Source organism: Leuciscus leuciscus (genome assembly GCF_965113295.1).
Source record: "Leuciscus leuciscus genome assembly, chromosome: 3".
In the NCBI taxonomy this organism is placed as follows: Eukaryota; Metazoa; Chordata; class Actinopteri; order Cypriniformes; family Leuciscidae; genus Leuciscus; species Leuciscus leuciscus.
The window spans coordinates 55,952,726-55,963,168 of NC_138727.1; positions in this window are offsets into that span (position 1 = coordinate 55,952,726).

Genomic DNA, 10,443 nt, shown 5'->3' on the forward strand with positions numbered 1-10,443 from the left:
ACCATAAATGACGGAGTAATTTAAGTTTATTGTACTACAATGTGAAGAAAATCCAGCAAAACGCGGGGGCGCGTTTTCCGACCTCAGAGGGTTAATCATCTTTTTGTTGAATGTTCAAGATTAAAGGCCATTGCACACTGAGTCCGAAATTTTCGTATGCGTTTTTTCGTGTTCGTCAGCCTTAAAATTCGTCACGCACAGAAACCTTGCACACTGAGTCCGATGCGTATTTATTAAACATTAAACCTAAAAAAACGCAACAAATTAAAATTGGATTCGTCAAGCAGTGAGGATGATTTTGTTGCCCTCTTTCTTCTTAAAAAGAGAAAAAGAAAGAGGAAATATTGGGTCCATCCAATCCTGAGATTGCGCCGAGAGGAAGGAGAGTTTCACCTCCTTATCAAGAAGTTGCGAAATTATCCCGAGCGATTCAAAATTTACCTCAGAATGTCAGTGGAACAGTTTGATGCTTTGCTAGCGATACTCCACATATTAAAAAGAAGACCACCAATTTCCGTGAACCAATCGATCCTGAACATACTGGCAGTATGTCTAAGGTATGGACACACGGGGACACACACACACGGCTGGCGTGTGACAGACACTTGTCTGCTTGTCAGACGCGTTTATATACTGTCTATGGTCAGACGCCACTCTGGATTTTGTCGTTTGCTTGTACGGTGGCTTTGAATTGTCAAAAAACCTCTCAAAATACTGGCTGTGGATGCGATAAACGCAGAAAATCGAACCCGATCCGAATTTTTTTATTACGGACGAAAGTTTCGTAGACAGTGTGCAAGCGTGATTGACATAACGTGAGGTCGAATTTTTTTTTTTACGTGCGAAAATTTCGGATGCTAATTTCGGACTCAGTGTGCAATGGCCTTAAGTGAACTTTTTGGGTTGTTAAAATATGTTTGTCAAAGGTTAGGTTTTTTGTTTACTAATGGGTTATTTATATTTGGCCCAAAATATAGTGCTACAAATAAACAAAAAGTTGTATTACTGAATTTTATTTTTGGTAAAGCAAAGATGGCAATTTGGTTAACCAGGAAAAACAAAACTCTTAATTTAAGTGGTGTAGATCCAGTGCATATGTTAAACGGTTTTATAAAGGGATGCTTGATGCTGGAGTTTGCTTATTATGAAATGATCAATGATATTGAGACCTTTTTGTGGGGAACCGAAGGTGTGTTGTGTAAGCCCAGTGAAGGGCAAGGTTATCAGATACGTTTTGGAGTGTTTTAAAAGGAGAAGTTGTGTTGTTTTTATTTTATTATTATTATTTTTTCTATCATGTTTATTTTTATTATTAGTATTATACATCTTCTTTTCTTTTTTTTAAGGTGTTTGAATATAATGTTTTAAGTGTTGGATTATATAAAAAAAATTGTTTATTATGTTTTGAAAAATTTAATGTAAAATAAATCAGATTTTAAAGGTCTCTGTCTCTCTCTTTCTCCTCTCTCTCTCTCTCTCTCTCTCTCTCTCTCTCTCTCTCTCTCTCTCTCTCTCTCTTTCTCCTTTCTCTCTCTCTCTCTCTCTCTCTCTCTCTCTCTCTCTTCCGGTGTGGGTGTTGAGTGCGTGAGTGGTGTATTGCGATTGCGGTGAGTGAAGTTGATTTCTGTGTCTAATATCTTTGTCTTTTCCAACTTTTTGTTTTTGTTTGTTTTGTGTTTAGTTTGTGGTAGTTGTGCTACCGGTCTTTACCGGGGAAAGCACACAGGGTTTGTCTACACTCACGCGGCGCAATGCGGTGAAAGTGGCGTTGGCGGCGAGTGTAGAAGAGAATTGCTTAGCGATTGGCCAAGTTGTAGGACATGGATGTATTTTATCCGCATCGAGGATGAATAACGCTGCTGTTATTTTTCTTAGTAATGTTGAAAAAGTGAATGAAGTAGTTGAGTGTGGAATTGTGATTGGTGGCGAATTTGTTCCTGTTCTTCCCCTCTCACTACCTTCTAAGAGGGTTACCATATCTAACGTCCCCCGCCTTTCTCAGTGACGTGCTAATAACAGAAGCTTTATCACGCTATGAAAAATTGGTATCTCCAATTAAAAAAATCCCGATTAGCACGGGTTCTCCCCTTCTGAAACATATTGTGTCTTTCAGGAGATTTGCATACATGATAACTAAGGACGATGAAGAATTGCATCTTTCACTTAGTTTTAGAGCTGATGATTTTGAAAATTTTCCCAGAAAAGAAAGTCACTGATGTAGCGACACTGACTTGGCATCCGGCCAGATGTTCTGAATTAGCGAATCCTGATTGTTCTTCTCATACTGACTAAATATGAACACTACACGTTCATATTCAGAAAGCCCTAACTGACTGGCTTTCGGCCACAATGACTACAAGTGTCTACAAGCAGGCCGCTGGTTAATGTTTTACGACGACTTGATGAAATCAACGAACAGGCCCCTGTTGTTCCCAATCTAACCAAGAACAACGTTTCGAACGTTTGTTCTTTGTGTACCGAAGGCAAATTACAAAGGCTGGTTCCATTCAACTAACTGCTTCCCTCATCAAGTTTTAGAACCCCTCAGGCTAAGTGGATTTTAACTACTTTAGTCTCTGAGAGTGCCATCTTCAGATTAAAACCCCCAACCCCTCACGTGGTATGCACCACGAGATGCAACAGATGCCGACCTCACAGATATACACACACACATTGCCATATATGGACCTCCACTAGTAAAATTTCATTTTACTAACTATTAAAAATGTACAAAGAGTGTTCCAGGTGATTTGCATGTTCCCCAGTGTGATACTAGAGTAGTTGTGTTTTTGAATCACTGTAGTATAATCCTAAAGTACCTTTGTTCAACCTAAGAATGTATTGCTATGTTTCTATCTCTGTCACTATTCGTTCTTGGTCTTGTTTTAATCCCCTTTGTACGACGAAGGAGATTTTTGATAAGAGACTGTGATAAACGTTGTGGTTCCATGCGTTTTAATTCCCCGAGCATAATATCATATTTTGCTCCCTCGTGTTTCCACACGAGGGTCGGGCTGCATTAACACACAAAGAGAATCTTCCCGCTCGGAATGCTCTAAGATGATTCGTCCTCCACGAAAAGGGGGGGGGACGCGGGACACTGTACACGGGACACTGATAAAAGTCCAAACCTTCAGTCTCTCCCTTCTCTCTCTCTTCTCCCTCCTTCAGAAAACTCTGGAAACCCAAGTCCGGACCGGCTTCGGCCTGCTTCTCTTCCCTTTTATTTCTTTGTATGTTTTCTATAGTTTCGTTTGTTTCCTATTCGCCTCCGTTCATTCACAAGCTGAATGAACTTAGCCTGAATCATTCCGGGCAACTTCACCTCAAAGAAAGAGACTCTTTGAATCTCCCGCGACCTCGGAGAGGGAACACACGCACACTGCTCTTAAGGACACACGACTCTGCTTTCCTCAACCAACACAAGAGAACCATTTTGCAAGATAAGTTTACTGAACTTTTAATGTGATCTGATTTCCTTGTTGGCTCTCAAGGTCCACTTTGTTTGTGATTTTGCCATAACTTAAAGAGATCATTCCAGAGGATCTCTTTTTCCTCCCTTCTCTCACACTCTCTCATTCTCTCTCCGATCTCTCTCTGATCGTTCATTTTGCTTTCACTTTCCCTCGCTCATCCTCACTCTCTCATCCTATCGTAATGCGTTATTCATCTTCTTGTAATGTGTTTTGTCTAGTTTTGTCTTGATGTTTCTGTATATACATATATTCCGTGTATAACTGTAGCATGTTAGTTCAATGATTAAAAATCCATTATATCCTAGATTGATTCTGTCTATATTTCTCACATTACGGGTCCCTGAAATGTTTTTGATCCTAGCTACAAGCTTTACAATTTGATTATGGTTTAAGTAACCTACATTTTGTAAGGACAGGAGAATGGTTTCCATGGACAGAAGCTACGTTTCCTGGACTTATAAGAAGTGATACCTTTTATGAGAAGTTAAGAAGTGATACCTTTTATGAGAAGTTGATAAGTTAATCTTACGGTCTTTGCTGGACAAACAACTGTTCGATAATTACATTAATTTCCAGTAAAGGATATCAGGATAATTGATCTGAAAAAATTGTATATTGATATATTCAATTTATCTATTTTTCATAACTTTAATGTAACTGTAATATGCAATATATATTAATCATATTCCTGATTAATTATATAAATTCCCTGTATATCATTTGAGCTAATGCGTTTACGTTACACTGAGAAAGGGGACATGGTTTCCAATCCAAGCACGAGTAGAGATGCTGGTGTAGTTTCACTGAGTTCAGAGTTACATTCCTCACAATTTTTTTTAAACGATAAACTTCTTTATTTGTGAAGCATCCTTCAGCCATTAAATTCCTCGTTTTCTCAGCAAACTGTGTTACATTAGGGAAATAATCTTGTACACACACCCCTCTCCTGTTCTTCGTTGACTTAAGGAATAATTGTATCTCTTCAGCATCATAGCTACGAACAGAGAAGTCACTCAAAGACAACGCCACACTGGAATCTGAGGATTCACCTTCACTCTCGGTTTCATTATCATCGCTACCACACAAGTCAGCTTTCTTCACAGCTTTTTTACTTTGAGACTTATCACTCATTTTTCTTTTTTGAGGTGTTTTGAACATTTCTATTCCTGTCTCCATTTCCAATTCCACACAATCAATTCCACTCCTTTTCTGTACAACCTGTGTTACATCATTTCCACTAGTAGCACCTTCTTTGTAGAGAAACTTAAGAATGATGTTTAATAAGTTAAGCTCATTTTCCACATTAATGAGTGTGGATTTTCTGGGGTTGTTTTCTCTCCTCTTTGTCATGAGTGAAGTTCGTCTAGCAACCCTGAATGTTGCTAGAGATATTAAGAAAAGAGGAATGTTAACTGAATTAATGAAACAGAAGAATCTTGATATTTTATTGCTACAAGAAACACATACAGTAGTGACAGGGGGAATGCAACAGATTGGGAAAGATAATTTGAGGGGTTAACTATTTTAAGCCATAACACTTCAATAAGTGCAGGAGTTGCAGTATTATTTTCTAAGGGTTTTAGTCCAATTTCTTACGTTGTTGATGAAGTTGTGAAAGGAAGACTACTAAAAATCAGAGCCGTCTATGAAAGCTATGTTTTGGTTTTTATCTGTATTTATGCTCCAACAGTTCCTGTGGAAAGATTGTTTTTCTTAGATTTAGTGTGTACTACTTTACAAAATTGCTCGGAAGAGGAATATTTGTTTTTGGGGGGAGATTTTAATTGTACAGAAAACATGAAGGATAGGAACCACGTTGAACCCCATTTGCCATCTCAGAAACGTCTCATTCATTTCATTAAGAAGTTTGAATTATGTGATATTTGGAGACAATAAAATAGAAACGTGAGACAATATACATGGGTTCATATGAGGGAAAACATGGCATCCCTTGCCAGATTAGATAGATTGTATGGTTTTACACATCAGCTTAATATTTTCAAAAGTTGCTCTATAATCCCAATAGGGTTTTCTGATCATAGTATGGTACAATGTAACTTTATTTTAAATTCCATTAAACCTAGCAGCGCCTATTGGCATTTCAATATTTCATTATTGAGTGATAGTTTTTTTAGAGACTCTTAAGTATTTTTGGCAGGAGTATAGAAAATCAAAGACTAATTTTAGATCAATACAGCAGTGGTGGGATATTGGTAAAGTTAAAATTAGACAGTTTTGTCAACAATACACTCGCAACGTCACTATAGAGTTTAAAAAATCTTTGGAAATTTTGGAGAATGAATTAAGTGAGTGTCAAAAAATTGCTGAATCAACTGGGGCAAGTAATCATTTTGAACTATTTTTCAAAAAGAAAGCTCAGTTAGCGGATCTGCTAGAATACAGAACACAGGGCGCATTGGTCAGATCAAGATTTCAAAATATAAATCATATGGATGCACCGTCAACATTTTTTGTCTGTTTAGAGAAAAAAAATGGACAGAAGAGGTTGTTTAAAGCCTTGCGGTCGGAAGATGGTCAAGTTTTGCTGAACCCCAGTGACATTCGAAAGAGAGCAGTTGTTTTTTACAAAAATCTGTATAGAAGTGAGTATGTAACGGAGGGTGATGAGGACAGTACTTTCTTGAACTCCCTACCAAAGATGTCAGAAGAAGGTAATGTGGCTCTTTCAGGCGGGCTAAGTCTGGGAGAGGTATATAAGGCCCTTCACGACATGGAATCCGGGAAAGCTCCTGGGATTGATGGCCTCCCAATTGACTTTTATAAGTCCTTCTGGGCAGAGTTGGGAGTGGACTTGTTACACGTTCTGAGTGAGAGTCTGTCAAAAGGTATGTTGCCGTTGAGCTGCAGGAGGGCAGTGATAACGCTTATACCAAAGAAAGGAGATTTGACAGACATAAAGAATTGGCGCCCTGTATCACTTCTTTGTTGTGATTACAAACTGCTCTCGAAGGTATTGGCAAATAGATTGGCTGAAGAAATAAGGCAAGTAATACATCCTGACCAGTCCTACTGTATTCCTCGCAGATCCATTATTGACAACATCTCTTTAGTTCGGGATGCTTTAGAAGTGTCAAAATTGCTGGATTTGGATTTTGGATTGATTTCACTGGACCAGGAGAAAGCTTTTGATAGGGTTGAGCACCCCTATTTGTGGAAAACTTTAGCAGCGTTCGGTTTTAAAAAAAGAGTTTATTATGATGGTCCAGGTACTCTATAGTGAGGTTGAAAGTGTATTGAAGATTAATGGCGGTTTATGTGCTCCATTTCAGGTTAAAAGAGGTGTAAGACAAGGGTGCTCTCTATCTGGAATGTTGTACGCCTTGGCCATTGAGCCTTCATTACAAAAAATAAGGGAAAATATTTATGGATTACATTTGCCTAATTGTACAAAAAATATATGTTTATCTGCTTATGCTGACGATGTAATGGTGTTTGTAAGTGGACAAAAAGATGTGCAAAGTTTATTTAATTTAATAATGAATGATTTTACTCTTTTATCTTCAGCAAAGGTGAATTGGAAGAAATGTGAAACACTTTTAGTTGGTAGATGGAAAAATGGAAAACCAAAACTGCCTGAAGGTTTGGTCTGGGGTAAAGGTGGTTTAAAATATTTGGGAGTTTTTTTTAGGTGATGACACGAATCAACAAAAGAATTGGGAAGGAGTTGTTGAAAAAATGAAAGGACGTTTGGAGAAATGGAAGTGGCTGCTCCCTAAAATGTCATATAGAGGACGCATTCTTGTCATCAACAACCTGGTCGCGTCTTCACTGTGGCATAAGCTGGCGTGTATTGATCCTCCTCCTCAACTACTGATGAAAATACAAGCGATTCTTGTAGACTTTTTTGGGGACAAATTGCACTGGATTCGACAGAGTGTTCTTTATTTGCCGAAAGAAGAAGGAGGACAAGGACTGATCCATTTAGAGAGCAGAACTGCCGCTTATCGTTTGCAGTTTCTGCAGAGACTTTTAGATGGTGCATCGGATGTCAGCTGGAGGGCAATGGCCCATATTGTTTTGCAAAATTTTGGAGGTTTCGGACTAGACAAACATCTGTTCCTACTAAACCCTTTAAAAATGGACTTGTCTGTTTTTCCACCTTTCTATAAGAGTCTTTTTAAAGTTTGGAGTTTGTTTCACATCCAGAAATCCGAAAATCCTTATTCACTTTACTGGCTTCTTGAGGAACCTTTAATTCTTGGGGCCCGGTTGGATGTAAATGAAAGTAACAGGTTTTTTAATTGTGGTTTTAAGTTGCAAGAATCAAAAGTGTTTATTTTTAGACAATTGTTGGACATTGCTGGAGAGAAATTGGACAATGCTGTAAAAGTAGCTTAATTTTTAGGCACTAGATCTATTCGACTAGTTGCTCTTTTTTTAGCTAAGTTAAAGTCTACCCTCACAACAGAGGAGAGTCTAATGGTAAAAGAATATTTTGCTAAAGTAACTATGATGAAAAAGATTTTTTCCCTTGTTTGATGCTTTCACCAAAATTGGATGGTTTTAAGGGTTTTCCATTTAAAACTTGGGACTCGCAGTGGTTGGATGTATTATCTACTAAAGGAAAGATATTGTATGGAGCTTGTGTAATGGGTTTTAATAAGAATCATCTGGCAAGAAAAGCGGATACACCGTGGAGGAATTCTTTTGGTTTAAAGGAAAATGTAAAACCAGAATGGATATGTTTCTATTTTAAATGTGGAAGTTAATGATGATTGTCCCTTTTGTTTGCAAAGAGAAACAATTTTTCATGCATTTGTACAATGTGCTAGATTGAAATCGTTGTTTGATTTTTTTAGAAAAATGTTTTTGTGGTTTTAATGAATCGTTTACTGAAACTGTATTTATTTTGGGTTTTAAGTATAGTCAAAAAAATAAATATATTTGTCAGTTACTGAATTTCATTATTGGTCAAGCAAAAATGGCAATATATATTAGTAGAAGGGATAAAATTGAACAGAAACCTGGTCAAAACATCATTGAGACTTTTTTAACATTGGTGAAATCAAGAGTACTGATTGATTATACGTTTTATAAAACTATGAATGATACGTTTACTTTTGAGAAGATTTGGTGTTGTAAGGGAGGTTTTTTTGTACAATTTTTGAAGATGAATTAATTTTTTTCCCTTAATTTTGGTTTCTGTGGTTAGCTTGTTAATTTGTGTGTATTAAGATGATTGTGAAATAAAGTTCTTTTTCAAATTCAATTCTGTCTGTCTCTCTCTCTCTCTCTCTCTCTCTCTCTCTCTCTCTCTCTCTCTCCACTGCAAACGATACCTATGTAGGATGTACACAATTCTAATAGTAAAAGCCCAAGGAACTGGATTTGTTGTTGAAAAGGCTGGAGTGATACCACAGCCTGCATCCGCACAACTTGCTGAACTTGTGGGGTTAACAGAAGCGTGTTTGTTAGCAGAAGGAAAGCGAGTGACGATACTGATTCTGCTTACGCACATAATGTATGTCATTTGTTTGGATGAGTATGGAAAGGTCGAGGGTTTAAGAAATCGGATGGTTCACCGATACAGCATCACACGCAAATACTAAAACTGTGGCATGCTATGATGAAACCTAAAGAAATATTCTGATATTTCTGATATAGAGAGAAAGGGAGAGAGAGAGAGAGAGATCTGCCACTCTAAAAATGAACTCCAGAAAAATGATAAAAGATTGAGCCAAAAAGTGTGAGACATAGAGTGAGATAATGACAACAAACAAGAAGAAGCAACAGAGGAACAACTTTGATTCACTAGAAATTTTTACTAGAAAATACATTTTAATGAAAGAAAGAAGACTTGAACCTGTGGATTAGCATCTGGCTACTGGATCACTACTCTATCAGCTAACTGGAGTTTTCCCTCCAAAACCTGAAAGGCTTTTTTAACAATACACACCAAATCAATATACAGAAAAACAGATTTCTAAAATAAGGTATAGGCCACGAATCTGTGAGTACAGTTTGCAAAACTGAACAGGTGATGTTGTGTAATATTCAGTTATTTTTCCAGAGGGTGGAGTTTACTGGTACTGAATATTACACAGCCTACTTCATTAACTGGCACATATTTTTACTGGAACTGAACATTACATCCAAATATTATGTAATCAATTGGCATATTGTTGTGTAACTTCACCTATTCAAACACTATTTCACAATTTGAACAGGAACTAAATATTACAAACAAATATTGCGAAATAACGATTTACAAAACAATGATTGCAAAATAACGATTTACAAAACAACGATTGCGAAAGCGTGCACGGATTATGAATTTGTTCACTGTTACCTTGTACGTAGTTTTTTTTTTTTTTTTGTATAGTTCTATTGTGTTAAAATCTTCTAACTGATTGTTATAATATTGCTGGACTTCCAACTGCAGTAACACAGGGTTTGTGATGTGAAGATATTAATGGTACAACACAATAATTAGATTCTAACTACATCAGTGATTCAGTCTATTTCAGGATGATTATAAAACCATCAACAGGTAACCATCATCACCTGATCTCATTTCACTTTAGCTTTCTTTGCTGCCGCGAATGTGTTTGACACACACACTGTCTCAGCGGCCAAAGAAGATAAAAGATATGATTAGAGTTAAGAGCCCAACTAATGGAAACACTAATCACTGTTATGGTGACTTCAAATGAATTAGAGTTAAACCTCTGTTAATTCTCAATAAAACTTCTGTAGACGTCTGACAGAAATAAAGTCAGTCTGGTTAGTAATAAGTGAAGCTGGTAATGCTGTTTGTGGAGTTGTTTAATCCTCCTCTGCTGAGATCTTCACAGATTTAATGTCTTCTTTTCTCTTCAGTTGATTTCATCTTAGGCTGTGTCTGAAGTCAGTTGTAGTTCTCGTGTTTCTGCTCATCTCTTTTTCTGTTCTCTTCTTTCTTTCAGTGATTCTGCTTGTTAACAGGCTTATTAAGGCTGAGATGACT